This window comes from Meleagris gallopavo, chromosome 21, assembly GCF_000146605.3.
Source record: "Meleagris gallopavo isolate NT-WF06-2002-E0010 breed Aviagen turkey brand Nicholas breeding stock chromosome 21, Turkey_5.1, whole genome shotgun sequence".
Taxonomy (NCBI): domain Eukaryota; kingdom Metazoa; phylum Chordata; class Aves; order Galliformes; family Phasianidae; genus Meleagris; species Meleagris gallopavo.
Genome location: NC_015031.2, coordinates 5,736,579 through 5,747,271, shown reverse-complemented (window position 1 = coordinate 5,747,271; position 10,693 = coordinate 5,736,579). Strand labels below are relative to the sequence as shown.

At 39.8% G+C, this 10,693-nt stretch overlaps 1 long non-coding RNA gene across 1 annotated transcript; it reads right to left on the bottom strand.

Annotated features, from left to right (window-relative positions):
- Positions 1-4,479: 4,479 nt before the first annotated feature.
- On the bottom strand, positions 4,480-10,686 carry LOC116217353. The gene is made up of 3 exons (XR_004161794.1): positions 9,984-10,686; positions 5,700-6,621; positions 4,480-5,607 (listed from the first exon to the last, which is right to left on the bottom strand). It is a non-coding gene; the product is annotated as an uncharacterized LOC116217353 (long non-coding RNA).
- Positions 10,687-10,693: the final 7 nt, after the last annotated feature.

Below are 10,693 nucleotides of genomic sequence, written 5' to 3'. Positions count from 1 at the left end.
GCTGCCGCGCTGCCCGCGCGGCTCCTGGCACAGGCCTGGCATCACAACCTCTTTGCCTGTTGCCCAGCCCTGCGCGGATGCCGCGGCTGAACTACTGCAAGGCACTGCCGTCAAGGTACTGCAAGTCAGCGCTCTGCTGCACAAGCTGAACTAGGGGACTTTCAGGGCATAACTCGTTTTCTCTTCCTTCGCATCCCTCACTTTCACTAACGCTTCCGAGGGGAAAACAGAGCAGCCAGCTCCTCCCCATCTCCTAAGAACTGGGAGAAACTCAGCACAAGAAGTGGCTGCTTGACTCACAGGAACAATGGGAGAAGACGGGAAGAAAAACTGAAGGGTTGTATTTAGTTACAGCATGTCAGTCAGTACACTACCAAATAAAGCTCAATAAACAAAAGTTTTGCCCAAGAAAGCATACAGTTTAAGAGCCAAGCAAACACAAGGCAACAGGGACCTAAAGCAACTTAAGAGGCTTTCTATCTGTAGGTTGGTTGGTACAAACATAAATATTTAATTTGCACTAATGTTACTAAAAAGCTCATTCAAGCAATCAAAGCAAATACTACTGAGAACAGTGTTTAAAACCCCAGGGAATGCTAAGTGGCTTTGTTTGAAGCATAAGTGGAACAGTCACAATTCCCAAGTAATTTTCACTCCAAAGTCAAGTGCCAGTAAGCTAACTATAATTTATGCTACCCATCTATGGGTGACAGCTCCATGGTGTAAAGTTTGGGCTGGAGCCTCATTGCCTCTGCTGTTTCACTTCAAGCCCCAGATGAAAGATGTGACTGCACAACTGGTTTCTCAAAAATGCTGTAGTGTCACTAAACTGCCTAATTAAGCAATCCCAAAGAAAGGCCATGGATAATATATTCACAGGTCTTGTAGAAATACTAGCTCAGCAGAAAAACGCCTGAAAGATGGGGATATATTTGAAGGGAATACTGCAGTACTTACTCTGTACTGCTCCCTACAGTTGTAGTACTTTCCAAACTGTTTCTGTCTTGAATAGATGTGACCTATCGAGGAGCAGGCCAGTAATAAACAGGATTAAAACATCTAGTTTAATTTCATGTTAACCCAGTACCAGTTGGAGTAGGAAGCAGAACAAAAAACAGACTGCAGCTTACTTTTAACAAGCATTTGAAAATGCATGATTATCTACAGCTATCAAATGTACGACAAGTGTATGTTTATCATGACAATAGCATGAAAGGGGCAAGCAAATAGCATTTGTCTTCTCTATGTTATTGAGAGCAAGCATGCACTAAGCTTTGCTTTCTGCCTGTGCAACTTCTCTGAACTTAAAGTGAGCATACACAGGGGCAGAATTTCATCTCTCATTTCCAAAGGTGATGTTGTCACCTATGCAGAAGACCAGCACAAGAGCTACACATCACTTCAGTATTGTTTCAAGAAAGCTACCCATACAGGAGGCTCATGCTAGCAAGAATCTATCAGTGACGCGTATCCAGGGATATATTTGTTACAGACCAGATACTCATCCACCTACACTGTAGCTTTTTAAAAATGTCTTCATCCTTTCCATATTTGCATTCAGTCTGGACAGACATGGACAACAGTAACTTTCCAGAGGTGTCAACCTAACAGTTTCCATGTCAGCTACCATGTAGAAGCCACACCAAAACAGATTATTATAATCACCTGAACAGAATTTTCCATGAGAAGTTTTTCTAGGGCTTGGAAGAATTTAGTTTGCAGGTAAGACACAACCAGGGAGACTCCCATGAGGCTATTATCTATGTTAACATCTCTGTCCTTCATTAACTGCACTCAATTTAATAACCAGACCGATATTAAAGTGAAGGCGATTTCTTTTTCATGCTCCTCAAATCTTCATTGGGAGAGAAAGAGATAGAACCTGCCTTCTATTTAAAGATGTGAAGCAGTTTATGCAGACACAAAACAATGCAGCCTTTTAAACAGAATGTCTTCACAATTTATCCAAAATCATTTTATCAATAAGATTTTTGCATTGTATCATCTTCTCAGTAAGTGCAAATACTGAACTAAGCAAAATTAGTCTTTTCCTTAGAAGGCACAAGATACAAAAAATTCTGCATTAACATCTGCATGAGATTCAAACTATACAAATTGTTTTCAAAAACTACTGTATTCTGTGCTCTAAAAAGGTTTGGTTAATATTACTGGAAGAATAACTTTTCTTCTAAAATGCCCTGAGAATTTGAACTGTATAGAGAACATAAATACTCAGATAGGGTAAATATTAAATTTCCCCGTCCTTTGTCCTGTACCCCCTTTTGAAGACACAGAAAGCAAAGTAGCATGGCTAGAGGCAGCATTCAAACCCAGGTTTGCATTCCCAAAGCTCTGCTCACCATGCTCAGATTTCTTAATTAAAAAATAATAAGTCCTTTCAACTTACATAACAAAGAGCAAATTTAAACCTTGCAGTGATGGCACACTGTAAGATATATCCCAAGCTACTATGTTTGCATAATATGATAGTAGGCAAAGACTGATACTTGGGGCAGAAGGTACTGCTGCTGTACCTGTTACACAGATAACACTGCTTTTCCTTGTCAGCTTCTCAGATAAAGCATACCTTCAATAACATGCAGTCCTTGCCTTTAATCAAATTAATGCCTCTATGAAAACACATTCTAAAGTCAAATTCTGACCCAATTATTGAAAGAAGAACATGTTAGTAATCTGATGGCATTGTTCAACTTTTTTTTTTTTTTTTAAATACAAATCATACCAATTCACTGTACTCAAAGAATATACTTTTACAGAGCATTCTTTTCTATCATCATGACTCTATCATCTTGGAGTCACTGCAGATGTGCTGCCTCCCCACCCATCATTCTTCCCAAAGAAAGCTGAAATCTTTCTGAAAGCTATTACTTTGCACAGTAGCAAAGCACATCTCTGGATGTGAGAAAGCATAACCTTCACTGTTGTTCACAAGCAACACAACAGTTCTGACACATTCACTCTGAACAGCTATTTTGCTGTACAGTCTGGAAAAAACAAAAGGTTTTCTCCAATGGCATGGCTGCCTGAGCAGGCAGTTACCGGTGGCCTTTGAAGGCAATAAGAACTACAATTCCTCCAAGGAAAAGGGGAAGAATTACTCTGTGCTGTCCTGAACTCTGAAAGCAAACAACTGGCAGCCCTTGAAAATGTAAACCTCCAGAACTTTTTTCTTTCTTTTGAAGTGTTGCAAAAGCTTCAGACATTGCAACTATTTCCTTTCAGTACTTAAAGGCACACAGCCTCTTTTCCGTGGATTACAGCAGAGATGTAGAACCTCTACAAGAGTTATAGCCAAACAATAATGTAAGAGAAATATAAACTAGACAACAACCTGAGTTCGAATGTCTTCAAAGATATTTTTACTTCCAACTGCTTTTTAAGAAAATAATCTAAATCCAAATACATTTTCTCCTAATTCTAAACACATTCAGATTTACTGGTAATTCAAGTGTTTTTCCTTGCAATACAGCAGAGAAACTTCTGTGAAGACAGAACCTCTTTCAAGGAATGCTTTCTATCATCATCAGGTTATCTAGCATTGTAAGATGTCAATTAAAATCAAACCTTGTATAAAACATAGTTTACATACTAACTTCTGCAGAACAAGATCAGCACAATAGGCAATGCCATATGTAAGAACCACTACAAGATGAGAACTCAGAAGAATGTTATCTTCTAACGCCATTATCCCCCTGAGAAGCAGTTGTCCACATAAGCCAAACTTACCCAAACTGGACAGGGAAAGTGGCTTTGGATGTATGCTTAAGGGCCTATGCAGAAAAAGCCAAAAATCAGTTGGTTGGCTAATATCTCCTGGACTAAATTCAAGTCTGGATTCTATTCAGTTGTGCCTGCTGACACAGCGTTCAATCTGGTTTAAACAGCCTTCAGGGTCAAACCAGGAGAATGCTAAGGAAGTAAGAGAAATGGGAGCTCTGTCCACTAGAGCCCACAAAGTCTGTCCAAAGTTATAAAATAATCTTCTCTTATTTCAAGAAGCAGGGATGCTGAGTGCAGTTCCATCAGCAGGTATGGGGATTTAGAGTGTGCAGACTCAAGCAAAGCAGCTGATGAGAAGAGGGCAATGGTCAGGATGGATTCCAGCTGCTATAACCTTGAAGTCACCAGAGAAATCGAGAGGCAGCTCTAAGGAGAAGACACTACATTGAATCAGAGAAAACAGCAGGTGGTAGAGCTGAACGTCAGTCACTCACTAGAAATGAATTGTACTACGCTGTTTTACTTGAATGACTGAGAAATTCTCTGGCAGCAGCGACTGTGACTGCTCATACCAGTGAAGCTAACAGAGAAGTTGTCCAAGATCCAAGAATCCAAGAGATGGCAATTCCTGGCAGTATAACATTAAATCATTTTACAGTTCTCTCTGCATTGTTTATATTTCACCTACAGCCAAAATTAAAAAAAAAAGACAAGCTACATCAGATCCCAATAAATTGGAGGAGAGCAGAAGCATTCCGCCAAAAAACAAAGAGAACAAAATCATAACCCATAGAAGCACAACAGAAGATTGCAACTGATGGGAACTTGCTCCAGCAAAGATTTTATAGTACTGAGGCACAGGAAATTCTCTAGCAGAAAGATACATGTGTTGGTGAGCAGACTTAGGTGTTGTGTTGCCTGCCAGGTTGCTGCTAGCTCTAGTTAATCCCAAGTACCACAAATCTTGCATCATACAACTCTTACCACCAAGGCTGAACTGACTGATACCAGAATGCATGGCTGTGAGAAATTCACATCAGGCACATAAGACCAGACAAATGCCTGGGCCGAGTAATGTTCAGTGGAAACAAGGGTAGCCAAGGCTGTAGCTATCCTCCTCTGCAGAATAGAGACCTTCACACCATCCTGCCATGTCATCTGTGTCACTAAGACCGAAATTAGATCTGCTCTTGCTAATTAAGTAACTCTCACAGCTGAGATGGCACAGCTAGGCTGGCCTTAAGGCCTTAAGTTGTCAGCATGAGTTGTGAATACTTTTACAGCTGTGATAACAAACAGTTCAAGTGAAGCTGCAAAAGATCTGCAGGAAGCAAAGGTGTTACTTGGGTAGTTAGCCCCTCTGAGTTCTCTGCTACTCTGGGCATATTGCAATCTATAACCAAGTAAAACTTCAGCTCTAAGCAGGCATCAGAGCATGACAATATCACATATTTCTTTACATTTGTTCAGGGTCAACAGTTACAGTTCCCAACACATACAAAGTACCATTAAAAAAAAAAAAGGTATTATCTATGTCCTGAAAAAAAAAACCCCACCATTTCGCCCTATATTGAACAGTTCACTGCAGATTAGTAGGAGCTAGTGAGACTCAACAAGTTTCTTACATTATTCCTGTTACTTCCTCCCCCAGTTCTGACACTAATCGTACAGTCTGGTGGGCCATTTAATACTCACATGCAGTCTACCTGCAGTATCCTCCAGAGAGCTGGCCTGCTCCAGAAACCCACGTTCAGAACAGGGACCAGTCTCCCTCCTCCTGCTGGTACACATCCTGCCACGCAGGTAGGCTCTTATCACTGAGACACACAGTTTTCCCAGACGCAGAAAGAAATGAATGATGCCTCCCTGTAAGCCAAGCAGAAACATCAAGAACACTGCCCAATACAGCCCTAAGCTGCAGTCGTCACCGAGGAATTTTTACCCTGGTCACCACTTACAGGCTGAGACCAGTAACACCAGCATCCCCGAGCTTTGACCAGTCACAAAATCACAGTCACAGGATATCTTGAGTTGGAACAGATCCATTGAACCCACCCAGCTTCTTTCCTGCACTAGAAAGCTGTGTCGTCTTGGTCGCTTGAGCCATTAGCCACAACAGCAGCACCCTCTTGGGTGCAGCAGTCCAAAGACACGTACTCCAGTCGATCACAGTGTCCCCTTTGTGTGTATGTATGCCTCTGCCACAGCTAGGCTGAAAGTGCAAGTCTCCACAAATGAACAATGAAGCAAAGGTAAGAACTGACAACAACCTTAATGCTGTGGGAATTTTATGCAATTTTTTTTGTTTTGTTTGTTAAGCTGGAATCTACAGCTAGATTTGCACATTTGCAGTATAGTTGGAATTTACTTGAAGGGAAACTCATACAGCTCATGAATTATCTCTGAATTCAGCAATTTTTACAGCCAGGCTTGTAATAATTGCTTTAAAGGTTATGCAAGTTCAAAAATACCTTGACAAATCAGGGAACTGCTTAAAAGAGCTTTTAAAAAGGAAAATATTAAAAATAAAGAAATCTCTCTCAGCAGCAGAGACCAAGTTTATTCAATGAAAAGAGACATCTTCCTAGGGATAAAACAATAAAGAATGTGACCATGAGAAACAAACTCCACTAAACAGGTGAAAGTAATCACTGAACTTTGAATACCAGCTTACATTTCCTTCTTCACAGAATACTACTTACAATTTGAAATGAAATAACACTGCATTTATGTGAGTTCTTCTCAGTGAGGTATTTCAGAAGGGAAGTTCTGCCAGCCCAATCTCCATTCCACATTAAAATCACAGTAGTGCCCAGGAGCCCCAGTGGTCAGCAGCTTTCCTCACTGTGGTAGGAGCGTCAGTCAAGGCACTCCTTTTACCTACACGTAGCAAAATATCATATGAGAGAGAACAGGCAGACAGTGACACACAGCTGAAACACAAGGAAACAGATGACAAATGATCAGCTAGGACCACTGTCCTTCAACCTGTTTCATTCTCTAAGACCAGACTAGCATTCTAAAACCTAAGTTCAACCTAGCACTCCAAGCATGTTGCAAGAGATAACGTGAGTTCTTCTGACGAAACATGTACTTGAAACTTACTTTATTCTTCAAGGACACGCTTTGAGGAAATATACTGAAGCAAACTGTCTGGCTAACATGCACATTATGAACAGAACCCCTTCTGCTGTTGCTGGTGAATCAGATCTCAAAAAATGTCCCAAAAAATAAGAAAAAAGGAGAAAAGCAGTCAAAAGAGAAACAACAGTAAGTTAGCCTCTAGGAGTAACTCAGAGATAAGGCAAACCAAACAGAGGGAAGGGGTTCAAGTTACGTTCTTACAGTGACAATAATGGCAGTAGAATTAGGTCCAGCATTAATAGAAAAAAATTAGTTTTCCAAAGCACTGTTGCCATAACCATCTCACTCCCAGAAGCATGCTGATTTCTACAGTTAAATATTTACAGAGCAGTTTGTGTGTTTTCAGGAGCTGCAAGAACTGCTCACAGAATTCAGATGAACAGTTCTGTCTTTGTGGTCCTCATAGAGGGTTTCCAGAGTCATCCACTTTCTTCATTGCTCCTTATAATACCTAGTTACCTATCAGGGAGCAGCAGGAGGGAGGACAAGCCAGGAGCCAGGGGTGTCCGCAGCACCAGCTGGGAAGTAACCACACCAACACTGTGGTGCTGCGAGGTTTGGCACTGCCCTTGCACCAAACTGCTCTCATGTGCTTCTGTTGTCTATGTCACTCTGATCCACTCCGTAAACCTCAGTTTTACTTCAGCTACATGTGACTGCAGCAACTGGCATTTAAGGGAGTCGCCCATACATCTATATTATCAGTAAATTCTTTCATCCTGTTTGTTTTATCCCTTTCACAGCCCTGACACTGAAGAAAATTACACGTAAAAAATGAAAAGAACAGGTCTGTGAAGATCTTACAGATCCATGAAAGGGGATCCTTCTCAGTACCAGGTAGGATAGTATATATATAGGATAGTATATTTTGGATATCTAACCTATTCCTAAAGACCTTCAGCAATAAGAAACAGCACAGGTTCCAATAAAATCTGTTCTTCCCCATCAATACAACATTCTGAATCTGAAACTGCTTATTGTAGTCTTATTGAAGCTATGGATTCAGATGCATGACAGTACCGTAAGTGCATGGTCAGTTAACACTGATCATTACATGCACAGTTAACACTTGAAGCGATATTATGGTTGCACTATGTGCTTCATCCCCATATAGTCTCCACGAACGTATCTTAACAAAAATTAAGCATGTGTAATATTCATCAAGCTTGATTCTGATTTGTCCCTTAAGAACAATGACACGCAGTCACTTCAACTCAAAACTTTACCATTACAAAATTTCCAGTGCAGAAACATCCTGAATTGTCTAGTTTGCATTTATAAATAGACAGTACAAAGTCCATCATTCAGTTCTGCAGGAGGGACTGAAGAGTGTGAAGTCAGAGTTTCTACCTAAAGCCTTCACTCTCCACAGATTTTCTCTGAAAGAAAGCACGCAACCACCACAAAGTCTCATTCAGAATAAAAATTCACTTTGGCACTATCAGTCAGAGGATACCACTCACAGCAGAGAAAACAATTACTTTGTCAGAAAACCATGTTACACCGAAGAAATAGGGTAGTCTGTGTCTTGTAAAGCTGCCAGGTTGGGTGCTGATTGTTCCAAATGGTTTTAGAAAGAAGTTATCTTAAATTAAAAATACGCTTAGTCCTATGAAAGACACACTGTTTATTAAAAAACAGAATATTTTGACAATACTTTCATGAACATGCATGCAGATACAGACACGTCTCACTATTTTTGATTTTAAATTAGACTTATTATACAACTAAATAAATAAAAACGTGGTGCTTAGAATTTAAGAAATCACACAAAGTCATTTAACAGTAATATTTACATTGTTACTTCTGGTGTAAAATTCAAGACAAACAAAACAGTAAGAGTCCTCAATAAAAACAATTATTTTAATTAAATACATTCAAATAAGAGGAAATAAAAATAGTCTTAGAAGGTCAAATTTATCCTGCTGAGAGCAACACTACTATAGAAAAGAAACTTAAAGGATACAAACTGTCATACTGATTTTTGGGTTACCTCAAGGGCTGAGCTCCTCAAAATAGTACCATAAATCTTACTCATTGCTCATTCCAGGCATAACCCAAACTAGTATAGTGATTAACTTATTAACTATATTGCAGAAATGACAGTTTTCATTGATTTTGAGGTTCTTGACTTTAACGGAATTGCTAAGACTAAAGAATGTAGGGCTGGATCACTAAGTGTTGGGTTTAAATAATATTTTAAGCTAATTTGAAGAAAAAGAAAAGGAATTCTCCATCACATGCTTCTCTTGAAAGGATTCATCTGTGCATAATGTATTAGTGACATTCGAAAACAAACAGGAGCAGTACTTCATTCACTTTAAGAGTGCAAGCTCTGTCTACAGCCTGTGCGAGACCTCTACTTAGCCCTGTGCCATGGGAATCCTTCCTTTGCATTACCACATTCTAAAAAGAACTAATCCATATATTCCTTATGGTGGTCAGACAGTGTCTTTATTATACAACACATAAAGCTCTAAAGAGCAAATCCAACAGTTATTGTTCTTCACTTTTCCATCTGGGTGTTAGATTCCTATCAATAATTAATTGTTCTTTCAACACAACTATCAGAAAAATTCAATGCATTTTCTTGACAGAAATAAACCCATAACTCCTTTGTGAAGTAGTTAAGTGAGATTCTCCCAATTGAAAGAAAATTGAGGCACAGTGCAGCGACGTCTATGACATAGCTTAAACCCAGTGTCCCCTTCCCAGTATTTTATTCTCATCAGTAGTTTACACACAAAAATGGATGGAGTTACCAGAGGTAAACAAATGGATGTGTATACCTATCAAAACATATAAAATTCACCTGTAACAGCTCACATCATTCCACTGAAACACTGGCCAAAGAAATGAAACAACAACAACAAAAAGATAGTCCTGATAAATCCAGGAGGTCTGAAAAGAAAAACATTATGATCTTGGTTCTATAAAAATCTGACATGAATTCTTGTTGGATTTAACTCATTTTAGGAAACAAAATCTCACAGACAAAAAGAACAAACAAGCAAAAATAGGAAACATTAGATTGTCTGATAAAACTATGAGACTGAGGTTGATTCATTTGGTAATGGGGCAGACTTGAAAGCACTTACTGTGCTGGCTGCAAAAATTCCGATGTGAATACAGCTTCAGCATAATCCTCACAAACATCCTGAAGCTCTGTTGCCACATCAAACAGGGCTTCGTCTGTTAGTTCCTCTGCAAGACTAAGGTAGAAGAAAGAGGAAAAAAGAACAGGAAAAGGCTGAAGTCAGATTTCAAGCTTCACTAATTCATACCAGTGATATCAACACTGTGATCTAAAAGGGCAAATACTGCTGCTTTTTCTTTCTACTGCCTAGTCTAAGAAACGATTCCACTATCACAGAACAGTTGCGTTCCTGTAAATGTGGTATGATAACCCAAATTAGAATCATAGAATCCTTAGAGTTAGAAAGGACCTTTAAAGGTCATCTAATCCAGCTTCCCTGCAATGAGCAGGGTTCTCCAGCAAGAGATACTCTCACCTCCACTGCCAGTCCTTAAATGAGGTGTGGGAAGGGGTAGATCCTGGCTCCACCCCTTCCAGTCACTCAGGTGCACTGCTTGCACCTAAGCTTCCCTGGTTTGGCCCACCCTCCCACCAGATGCTCAGTTACTGTTTCAGGCTGTGACTTTGCATTTCCACTGCACATAGCTTTCATGAGGATCTGCTCCATGATCTTTCCTGGCATAGAAGACAGACTAATAGGTCAGTAGTTCCTGAGGTCATCCTTTTTACACTTTTTAAAAATGAGTGTGATGTTGCCTTTTTCTTTCTTTT